Source organism: Octopus sinensis, linkage group LG4 (genome assembly GCF_006345805.1).
Source record: "Octopus sinensis linkage group LG4, ASM634580v1, whole genome shotgun sequence".
In the NCBI taxonomy this organism is placed as follows: Eukaryota; Metazoa; Mollusca; class Cephalopoda; order Octopoda; family Octopodidae; genus Octopus; species Octopus sinensis.
This window is the reverse complement of record NC_043000.1, coordinates 123768629-123777669: the sequence shown is the minus strand read 5'-3', so window position 1 is coordinate 123777669 and position 9041 is coordinate 123768629.

The window sequence follows — 9041 nt, the reverse complement described above, 5'->3', positions numbered from 1 at the left end:
TTGGTGGGAAGGAGACTAGTTGATTACATTGACCCCAATGTTTCACTGGTACTTAATTTATCAACTCCAAAAGGATGAAAGGCAAAGTTGACCTCAGCAGAATTTGAACTCAGAATGCAGTAGCAGATGAAATACTGCTGAGCATTTTGCTAAGTGTGCTAACAATTCTGCCAGCTCATCGCCTTTATAATAATAATAATAATAATAATAATAATAATAATAATAATAATAATAACAACAATAATAACAATAATAACAATAATAATAATAATAATAATAATAATAATAATAATAATAACAATAATAACAATAACAATAATAATAATAATAATAATAATAATAATAATAATAATAATAACAACATGAGCACTCAGAGAGTGCAAACCTCTGCCAAGGCAATGCCAATGTCCTCTCAACGATTAGCCGGAGATGATTTTTAAAATGAGAATATCTGAAATAAACTTGATTGCTCTTATAAACGAGAATACTAAAAAATGAACCTGATTGTTCACAAAAATTAAGTAAAGAAACCGGAAAAATAATCCAGAATCCTTGTCCACTACCTGATCAATTCCAATGGTAATCATGGAATGTGAAGTTAGGTGTGTGGGCAGTGTTTGTAATGCTGTGTGTGTGTCTTCTGCAGTGGGAACAGGGACAATTTTCTCTATGGAGGCTTTCTTTAGTCTATTCACTGATGCAGTGTCTTTATGACCATTAAGGTCTATAGTGAAAAATTTATCCATGTGGACTCTCTCTATCTCCTTATTCAACCTTTCATAATATCATTTCCATACCTCTTCCCCGACTCTTTGTTTTTGTTTTTTTTTGCATCAGCAAAGGCAAATGTGTTGTTATCATTCTACACACACAATGGGGTCAAACCCTGAATCACGTGGTTGCACAGCCAACTTATCTTTTACTTAAATTCTTGTTCCAGGAATTTAACAGAAGCCACTTAATAATTCAGGATGTAGAGACAAGAGTAATTCTCATGTGAAAACATAAATTCCCTTTCTCTCTTTCTCTCTCTCTCCTCTCTCTCTCTCTCTCTCTCTCTCTCTCCTCTCTCTCTCTCTCTCTCTCTCTCTCTGTGCTTATTTCTCTTGGTACAAGTCTATGTACATGACTGTGTATTTTATTGCTACTTTTTTTCGATTAGCCCCGGAGCAATTCTGATTGAAGTAGTCCAATGACAAAATGTGTTTTTGACATAAACATCACTTGTTCCATCTATTATTCAGATACAGCCTATCTAGGACGTGAATGTATATCTATTAGAGAGAGGGGTTAGGGAGAAAGAGAGAGAGAGAGAGAGAGAGAGATTTATATAGCTTAAGCGTACTAATTATCTGGCTCTATTCATAATATTCAATTAATATCTTCTATCTCTCTTTGAAGAGATTGAAGAAAATTTAATTATTAAAAATTAATCAGCATACAAATGCATGTATGAGTGTAGACAGCTGTCATATATTATATTAACATTCAATAATTTTATCAAGCCATAGTGAAAATATTTCATTAGAAAATCTAGTAAGAGTTAGCATATTAGATCTTGATCAGGATTTTGACTTCATACATTTAATTGCTTATGATTAATTTGTATGGAGGTGCATGCTAAGTGGTTAGGGCATTCAGTTCATGATCATAACGTTGTGAGTTCGATTTCTGCTGGTGTGTTGTGACCTTGAGCAAGACACTTTATTTCACATTGCTCCAGTCCACTCAGCCGGCAGAATTGAGTAGTACTTGCATTTCAAAGAGCCAGCCTTGTTACATTTTGTGTCGCTGAATCTTACCGAGAACCACGTTAAGGGTATATGTGTCTGTGGTGTACTCAGCCACTTGCATGTTAGTTTCATGAGTAGGCTGTTCCATTGATCAGATGAACTGGAACCCTTGTCATCATAACCAGCTTTATTTACATTATTTACATTTGATGGATATTTGTACTCATCTCGTTTGCTGTTAACACAACGTTTTGGCTGATATACCCTCTAGGCTTCTTCAGGTGACTTGGGGAAATTTCGAACCTGGGTTCTCATTTCTAAGGTATTTTTCGATGGTATTTGATATTATTATTATCATTATTATTATTATTATTATTGTTCGGGTTTCTGCTTGGAATCGAACTCGGAATCTTGGGGGTTAGTAGCCTGCACTCTTAACCACTACACCATAAGCTCGTGGACCTCATTGCAGAAAGCAGGGAAAATTCTCTTATTTACTGATAGAAAGAAGTTCAACAGGCATTTAATTTTGTCATGCTGGTTGGTCTATTGTACAATGCAATTGGATACAAAACTGTATCCTGTGTAAAACTAGACCAATCCAAGAAACAAACTCAGCCATGACTGGTTTATGTGACCAATCGATAGGAACATGCAGGGTGAGCTGATTTCTGACTATTTAACCTTAACCAAGCAATTTATGACAACAGTCTCGCTACAGGATCATTCTCATTCCCATCCAGGTATATTTGGAAAATATGGCTATGTTTTATCTTTTAATTATTACAGTCCTTGGAGTACAGCCATGCTGGGGCACTACCTTGAAGGGCTTAATCAAACAAATTTACTCCAGGATTTATTTTTCAGTCTGGTGCCTGTTTTATTGGTTCCTTTTGCCAAACTACTAAATAACAGGGATGTAAAACAAGCCAACATGAGTTGTGAAGCATTGGTAGGGGACAAACACACACACACACACACACACACACAAATAGAGATATACATATATGTGTGTATGAGTGAGTGTGTGTGTATTTGTATGTGTGTGTGTGTATATGTGTACATGTGTGTGTGTGAATATGTATAAATGTGTGTTTGTGTTTTCCCATTGACTCAACAGTGTTTGTACACTCCTTAAAAACAAAATCAAAGTCATCAAATAGATGGCTTTAGATCAAAACTGCAGAGGAGGCATCTTGTATTATACTGACCTCTTTATTGGTCAACAAAAATTTTTTAAAAATCAGAGGAAATCTGATCAAGTATCTTTCTTAGAAATGAGTGAGGGTTGGCAACAAGAAGGGTGTCTGACTGTGGAAAAGTTTTGCTTAATCTTTTTGATATCAACCTGGTTGAAACTGGCTCTGGCTCTGAGTACAAATGTCTTGTTTTCATAAGTTTTGAATTAAAATCTTCCACCAAACCTTAGTCACAATTTATATTCCTGACACTAGCTGAATGATAACCAAATTATTTTACTAAATTCTTTGTTATATTTAAAGTAAGTGAAAGAAACAGAGAGCATCTCAAAATACAGTAACGAAAGGGTTAACCAATGTTCTGGCAGAAACGTTAGCACGCTAGGCGAAATGCTTAGCTGTATTTCGTCTGTCTTTACGTTCAGAGTTCAAATTCCACTGAGGTCATCTTTGCCTTTCATCCTTTCGGGGTCGATAAATTAAGTACCAATTGTGTACTGGAGTCGATCTTATCGACAGGTCCCATCCCCTAAAATTACAGGCCTTTGTGTCTAGAATAGAAAAGAATGTTAGCATAGGGGGGGGGAAGCAGCATTAAAATGATGACGATGACGACGATGACAAAGACAATGACAACAACGATGATGATGCTACCGCTGTTGCTGCTGCTGATGATGTTGATGATGATGATGGTGATGATGGCTGCGTGAGTTTAGGGCATACAAATGGTAGGAAATATACTCTGTACCTGTTGTAGAGTTCAATAATATAGACATGCAGTTTTGTAGTTGAGATAAGACTAAATGACAGGTGTGATGATACCTTTGTGAAAGAGATTAAGCATATGGTTATTATATAAAGATGTAATCAACAAAGCCAAGGTCTTGGCAAAGATATATTATCTTAAAAGGAAAGTGGGCAATAGTTTAAATAAACAACAGTAGAAACAAATAAGTTCTGATTGTGCCTAAACCTTTGGTTTTTAGATTTTTTAGAAAAAAGAAGACAGGTGTCTTTTGGTATTTATACACCACTGTCAATGCTGCCACCACTGCTGCTGTGGTTGCCACCACCACCATCACTACCACCACTGCAGTTATATGTAACTTAGACTACTTTTACTATTTAACCCTTTAACATTCAAACTGGCCATATCTGGCCCAAATATTCTACCAGTTTTATGTTGAAATGAGCCAGATCAAGCCTTTCACACTTACCCTATAATGTCATTCTAAAAATTTACAATTACTTCATTCTAAAAATTTACAATTACAGCCATTTTAGAACATAGTTGAGTCCATAAAACAGGATTTGATTACACCTCCATTTAGAGAACAGTTTAAGCTATCTTATCGTGGAAGAAGGTTTATGTTCCTATAACCTGTGTTAATTCTGTAACCTCTTAAAATGGAATATAAGAAAGTTCATTTTCGGCATTTGATGCTTTGGGGAACCAGGCAAAAATTGCTGCAGCTCGGCTGGGATGTGTTACCCCACCCTCCATATTCACCAGATATTGCTCCTTCGGATTTCCACTTATTCAGGTTTCTGCAGAATAGTCTTAATGGTAAAACTTTCAATTCCTTAGATAACGTAAAAAGATACCTTGATAAATTCTTTACCATGAAACCACCCCAAGTCTAGGAAGAGGGTATTTTCAAGTTAAAGGAAAGATGGAGACGCATTGTGCAACAAAATGGTTCATATTTGGTTGATTAAAAATGTGATGGCAAGTATTTATTGACCTTTTCTTTCCTCTAAAAATTGGCATGAACTTTCCGGACAACCCAATAATAATAAAGCCAAATATAGCTTGTTATTGTACTCAAGTCAACAGAGAAAGTTGTCACTGTGTAAGAACAGTAATTATTTACAGTAAAAGATGACTTCAGTGATAAGAATTTATCAGGTTACAAATACAATGTAAACATTTTCCGGATTTTTATCTGATATGTGCATGGGCATGTGTGTGTATATGTGTGTACATGTGTGTATACAAATGTATATGTGTGTTTGTGAATGTGAGTATTTGTAAATGTGTGTATCCACTTATGATTTTTTCTTCATATGAACTAGTTAAAGGAGGAGGAGGAACAAAGCCCATGATGCAGTCATTCTCAGTTTTATAAGATCATTAATTAGTTTGGATATTTGTAGTTTGATATCTGCAGGAAAAACAGGCACTGAAAGCAAATTTCAGTAGATTGCCATTTTTGGGAGGAAGGATTTGGTAAAATGTTTATTGTAATTTCCTAAGTGATGACATGATGAGAGAGAAGTGGAGTGTATTTTCCTAGGTGAAGAAAGTATGCAGGAAGGCAGCGAGCTGGCAGAAACGTTAGCATGCTGGGCGAAATGCTAAGCAGTATTTCGTCTGCCGTTACGTTCTGAGTTCAAATTCTGCCACGGTCGACTTTGCCTTTCATCCTTTTGGGGTCGATAAATTAAGTACCAGTTACACACTGGGGTCGATGTAATCGACTTAATACCTTTGTCTGTCCTTGTTTGTCCTTGTGGGTAATAAAGAAATAGGTATGCAGGGAAGAGCAGACTGTTATAGTAACAATAGAAGAGAGATGAAACAACACATCAGTAAGCAAAATGTTAGCTTTGTAATAAATCCATCTATAGATCTGAAATAAATCAACTCATTACTAGATATTGTTCATATTTGTTTATATGAAACTGGTCTTCGATAGCACATCTTATTGATTTTTTTTTCAGGATCTATTAGTTATGATTATTTTTAAAAAAAGAAGTTCAAAGCAAGACAATACTCACAGCTGTATGAAATCAATAGATTTGCTGACCTACCTGTTGAAGAGTCAACATTTGTTATCCAGCCATTATTGATGTGTGTATTTTTGGCACTGGTGCTTAACTTAACAATGATCCTATAAATAGTTACTTTGACCATAAAATACTCTTAGCAGTAAAGTCATAATATAATTGAAATATGTTGTAATATTGAAGCCCTTTTCCCCCTATGAAGTATAGGCCATTGACAACTGTTCTTGATTCTGGATTGTTTTTCCTGATTATCTCTGACTGGATCCCTGCAGCTTCCTTTTGAATTTTATTGCCCTGTGTCATGTTTCCCTGAGGGAAGGCTTTCCTCTCTAAGGTCTTGTTGGTTTTGAATTGTCATTAATGCTTCTGTAACTTTACTTTTCTCTAGGCAGTAGAGCTAGCCCTTCATTTTTACCTCTTGGAAGTGGTGGTCCATATTAGTCTAACCTCTATCGTTTGACTTGCCTTGAATAAGAGTTCCTAACAGGAGCTTGTCCTCTGCTGGCATAGCTCTAAGGATCATTGAAGCACACAGACTACCACAAAGCAAAAAGGACTAGACCTTGTGGTGGATATATACTGTAATATGCAGTATTAAAAGAAATAATACTACATGTGATGCAGGAGTGGCTGTGTGGTAAGTAGCTTGTTTACCAACCACATGGTTCCGGGTTTAGTCCCACTGCATGGCACCTTGGGCAAGTGTCTTCTACTATAGCCTCAGGCCGACCAAAGCCTTGTGAGTGGATTTGATAGACAGAAACTGAAAGAAGCCCGTCGTATATATGTATATATGTGTGTGTATATGTTTGTGTATCTGTGTTTGTCTCACCAACATCGCTTGACAACCGATGCTGGTGTGATTATGTCCCTGTAACTTAGCGGTTCGGCAAAAGAGACCGATAGAATAAGTACTAGGCTTACAAAGAATAAGTCCTGGGATTGATTTGCTCGACTAAAGGCGGTGCTCCAGCATGGCCACAGTCAAATGACTGAAACAAATAAAAGAGTATGATCATAATAGCAGAGAGATATGAGTATGACAGACAATATTTTTAACAGTGATAAAAGCACATCACCAAGCAACTGAAAAATCTAAGTAGTTAATAACTTTAGATATTTTTCCACACTGTGATATCATCATCACCATCACCATCCAGTGTTTTAAATCCAAGTTTTGTCCCTGTTAATGGGGGTGGCCGGATCTACCTCAATGCCATAGCAACCATCCTCACACCATCTCGCCAGGTTTTGGGCGTCCTCCCTTCTAAAGCCAACCTTCCCAATCTCCTCTACTTTTTCCTCTGTCTACCTCACTTTCCTGGTCCATTTACCTCAAACACAAGCACCCTCCTCAGAACATGCTCCTCAATACATGCCCATACCACCGCACTCCATTTGCCCTTGCCAGCTGTTCCATCGATTCCTCCAACCCCAGCATCCTCATCAAGTCCTCAGTCCTCCTTTTATCAAACAGCTTCACTCCACCCTGAGTTTAAGATCTAATGTTATAAAATTATGAATCGAATTGAATTAATCAACTTTAATTACAAGTGCATCAGCCTACTTCAGTTGAAAAGTAGCAGTGAGAAATAGAATAGCACAGGCTGTATTTTTTCCTTACATACAAATTGCTTTATGAAAAATGTCATCTGCATTTTATTGAGTTTTGTCTCATAAAGCTATTCACACTATCATGCCTGTAACATTTCTCTTTACTTGAAGTTGCACTTCCAATCAGAATAATTTTCAATAAACTGGCCTATGATATCCATAACTGAGATATCCATGTTACTGAGAAATTCGGTTGTAAGATTTCTTTTTGGTTTTCCAGTCCATACAGTAGAGCCTTCAGTATCAGTTTGGTTGAGTTCCTGTACTAATCACTGCATTAAGGCCAGGTCTTGAAAATCCTACTTCTGGTATCTGTTTCTTTATTACCCACAAGGGACTAAACATAGAGGGGACAAACAGATTAAGTCGATTACATCGACCCCAGTGCGTAACTGGTACTTATTTAATTGACCCTGAAAGGATGAAAGGCAAAGTCGACCTCGGCGGAATTTGAACTCAGAACGTAATGGCAGACGAAATATGGCTACGCATTTCGCCCGGCATGCTAACGGTTCTGCCAGCTCACCGCCTTATCCTACTTCTGGTATCATGTAACCCAGTATTACCTGTTTCATAGGTGGGTGGTTGGCAACTTGATTGGCTACCCAGCCTGGCTTGCAAGGTGAGGAGGATGTTGTGAATACCCTGCAGGCCTAAAAACAAAGACCTGTCAAAGGACAGATGAGTTCATTGTGAACCACCAGACATCCACATGAGTAGCGTCTTGTATAAACATTCTGTACAAGGGCTGGAAAACTATGCAGCTGGTCCAAGACTGTAGCCATGAAAGTTCCAATGAAAGAACCTCCACAAGTGATGTGTCATTGATAAAAAAAAATAAATCTTGCATCTCTTCAATTGATAAATACTTACCAGAAGACTATTGGAATCTTCCAAATATTCCACATTGATATTTTGCATTCTCCTTTCTTTGGCAAGTTGATTATTGACTGCTGGTTCTATTTCTTTGGTAAATTCTAGAAAATCTTTGCATAATTCTTGCTATAGCTTTTTCTAAATTCCTTTCATGTAATTCTTGGTTATTTTACTCCAATATGTTTTAATATTATCTATGACCATTGGAGATATTGTAGTTTTCTGAAAAGTCTCTGAATGATTATTGATTATTTATCTTGGTCAAATGTTTCTTCAACAAGCTGTTTGAAGTTGTTACAAAGGAAACCAGCTCTTATGAGTTGGTATGACTCAAGAAAGTAACTTTACTTTTTATTAATGTGAAGGCAAAATAGAAATTACATTTGTATAATTCTTCTATGTTAAAAATCACACCTTGAAACATGGGTTGATGTAAAGAAGTGTTGTTTTGTGGTAAGTAAAACTATTTTCACAGGAATGCAAAGTGGTGAAATTCTGTGGATGACCTAAAACATTATCAATTCCTAACAATGCCTTAGATTCAAGGTTATGCTCTCCACAATATTTTCACTGCTGAAAATAAGTATGAAACAAACCAGTGTGGTGTGAATATTTCTTTTGTCACTTTGACCTTCTTTTTAGATCTTTAGAACATACACAGTTATTGTCCATATCTGCTGATGTCTTTCTGAATGATTAATAAGTATTAACTTCCACTCAAAGCCTCCTGAAACACTGCCCTAAAGTAGAAATGTTAAAGTCTTTCCTGGCCTTTAACAAGAGTCACTTTTCTTCTTGTGAAATTGAAGTTCAGGATCGCATTCCTTTC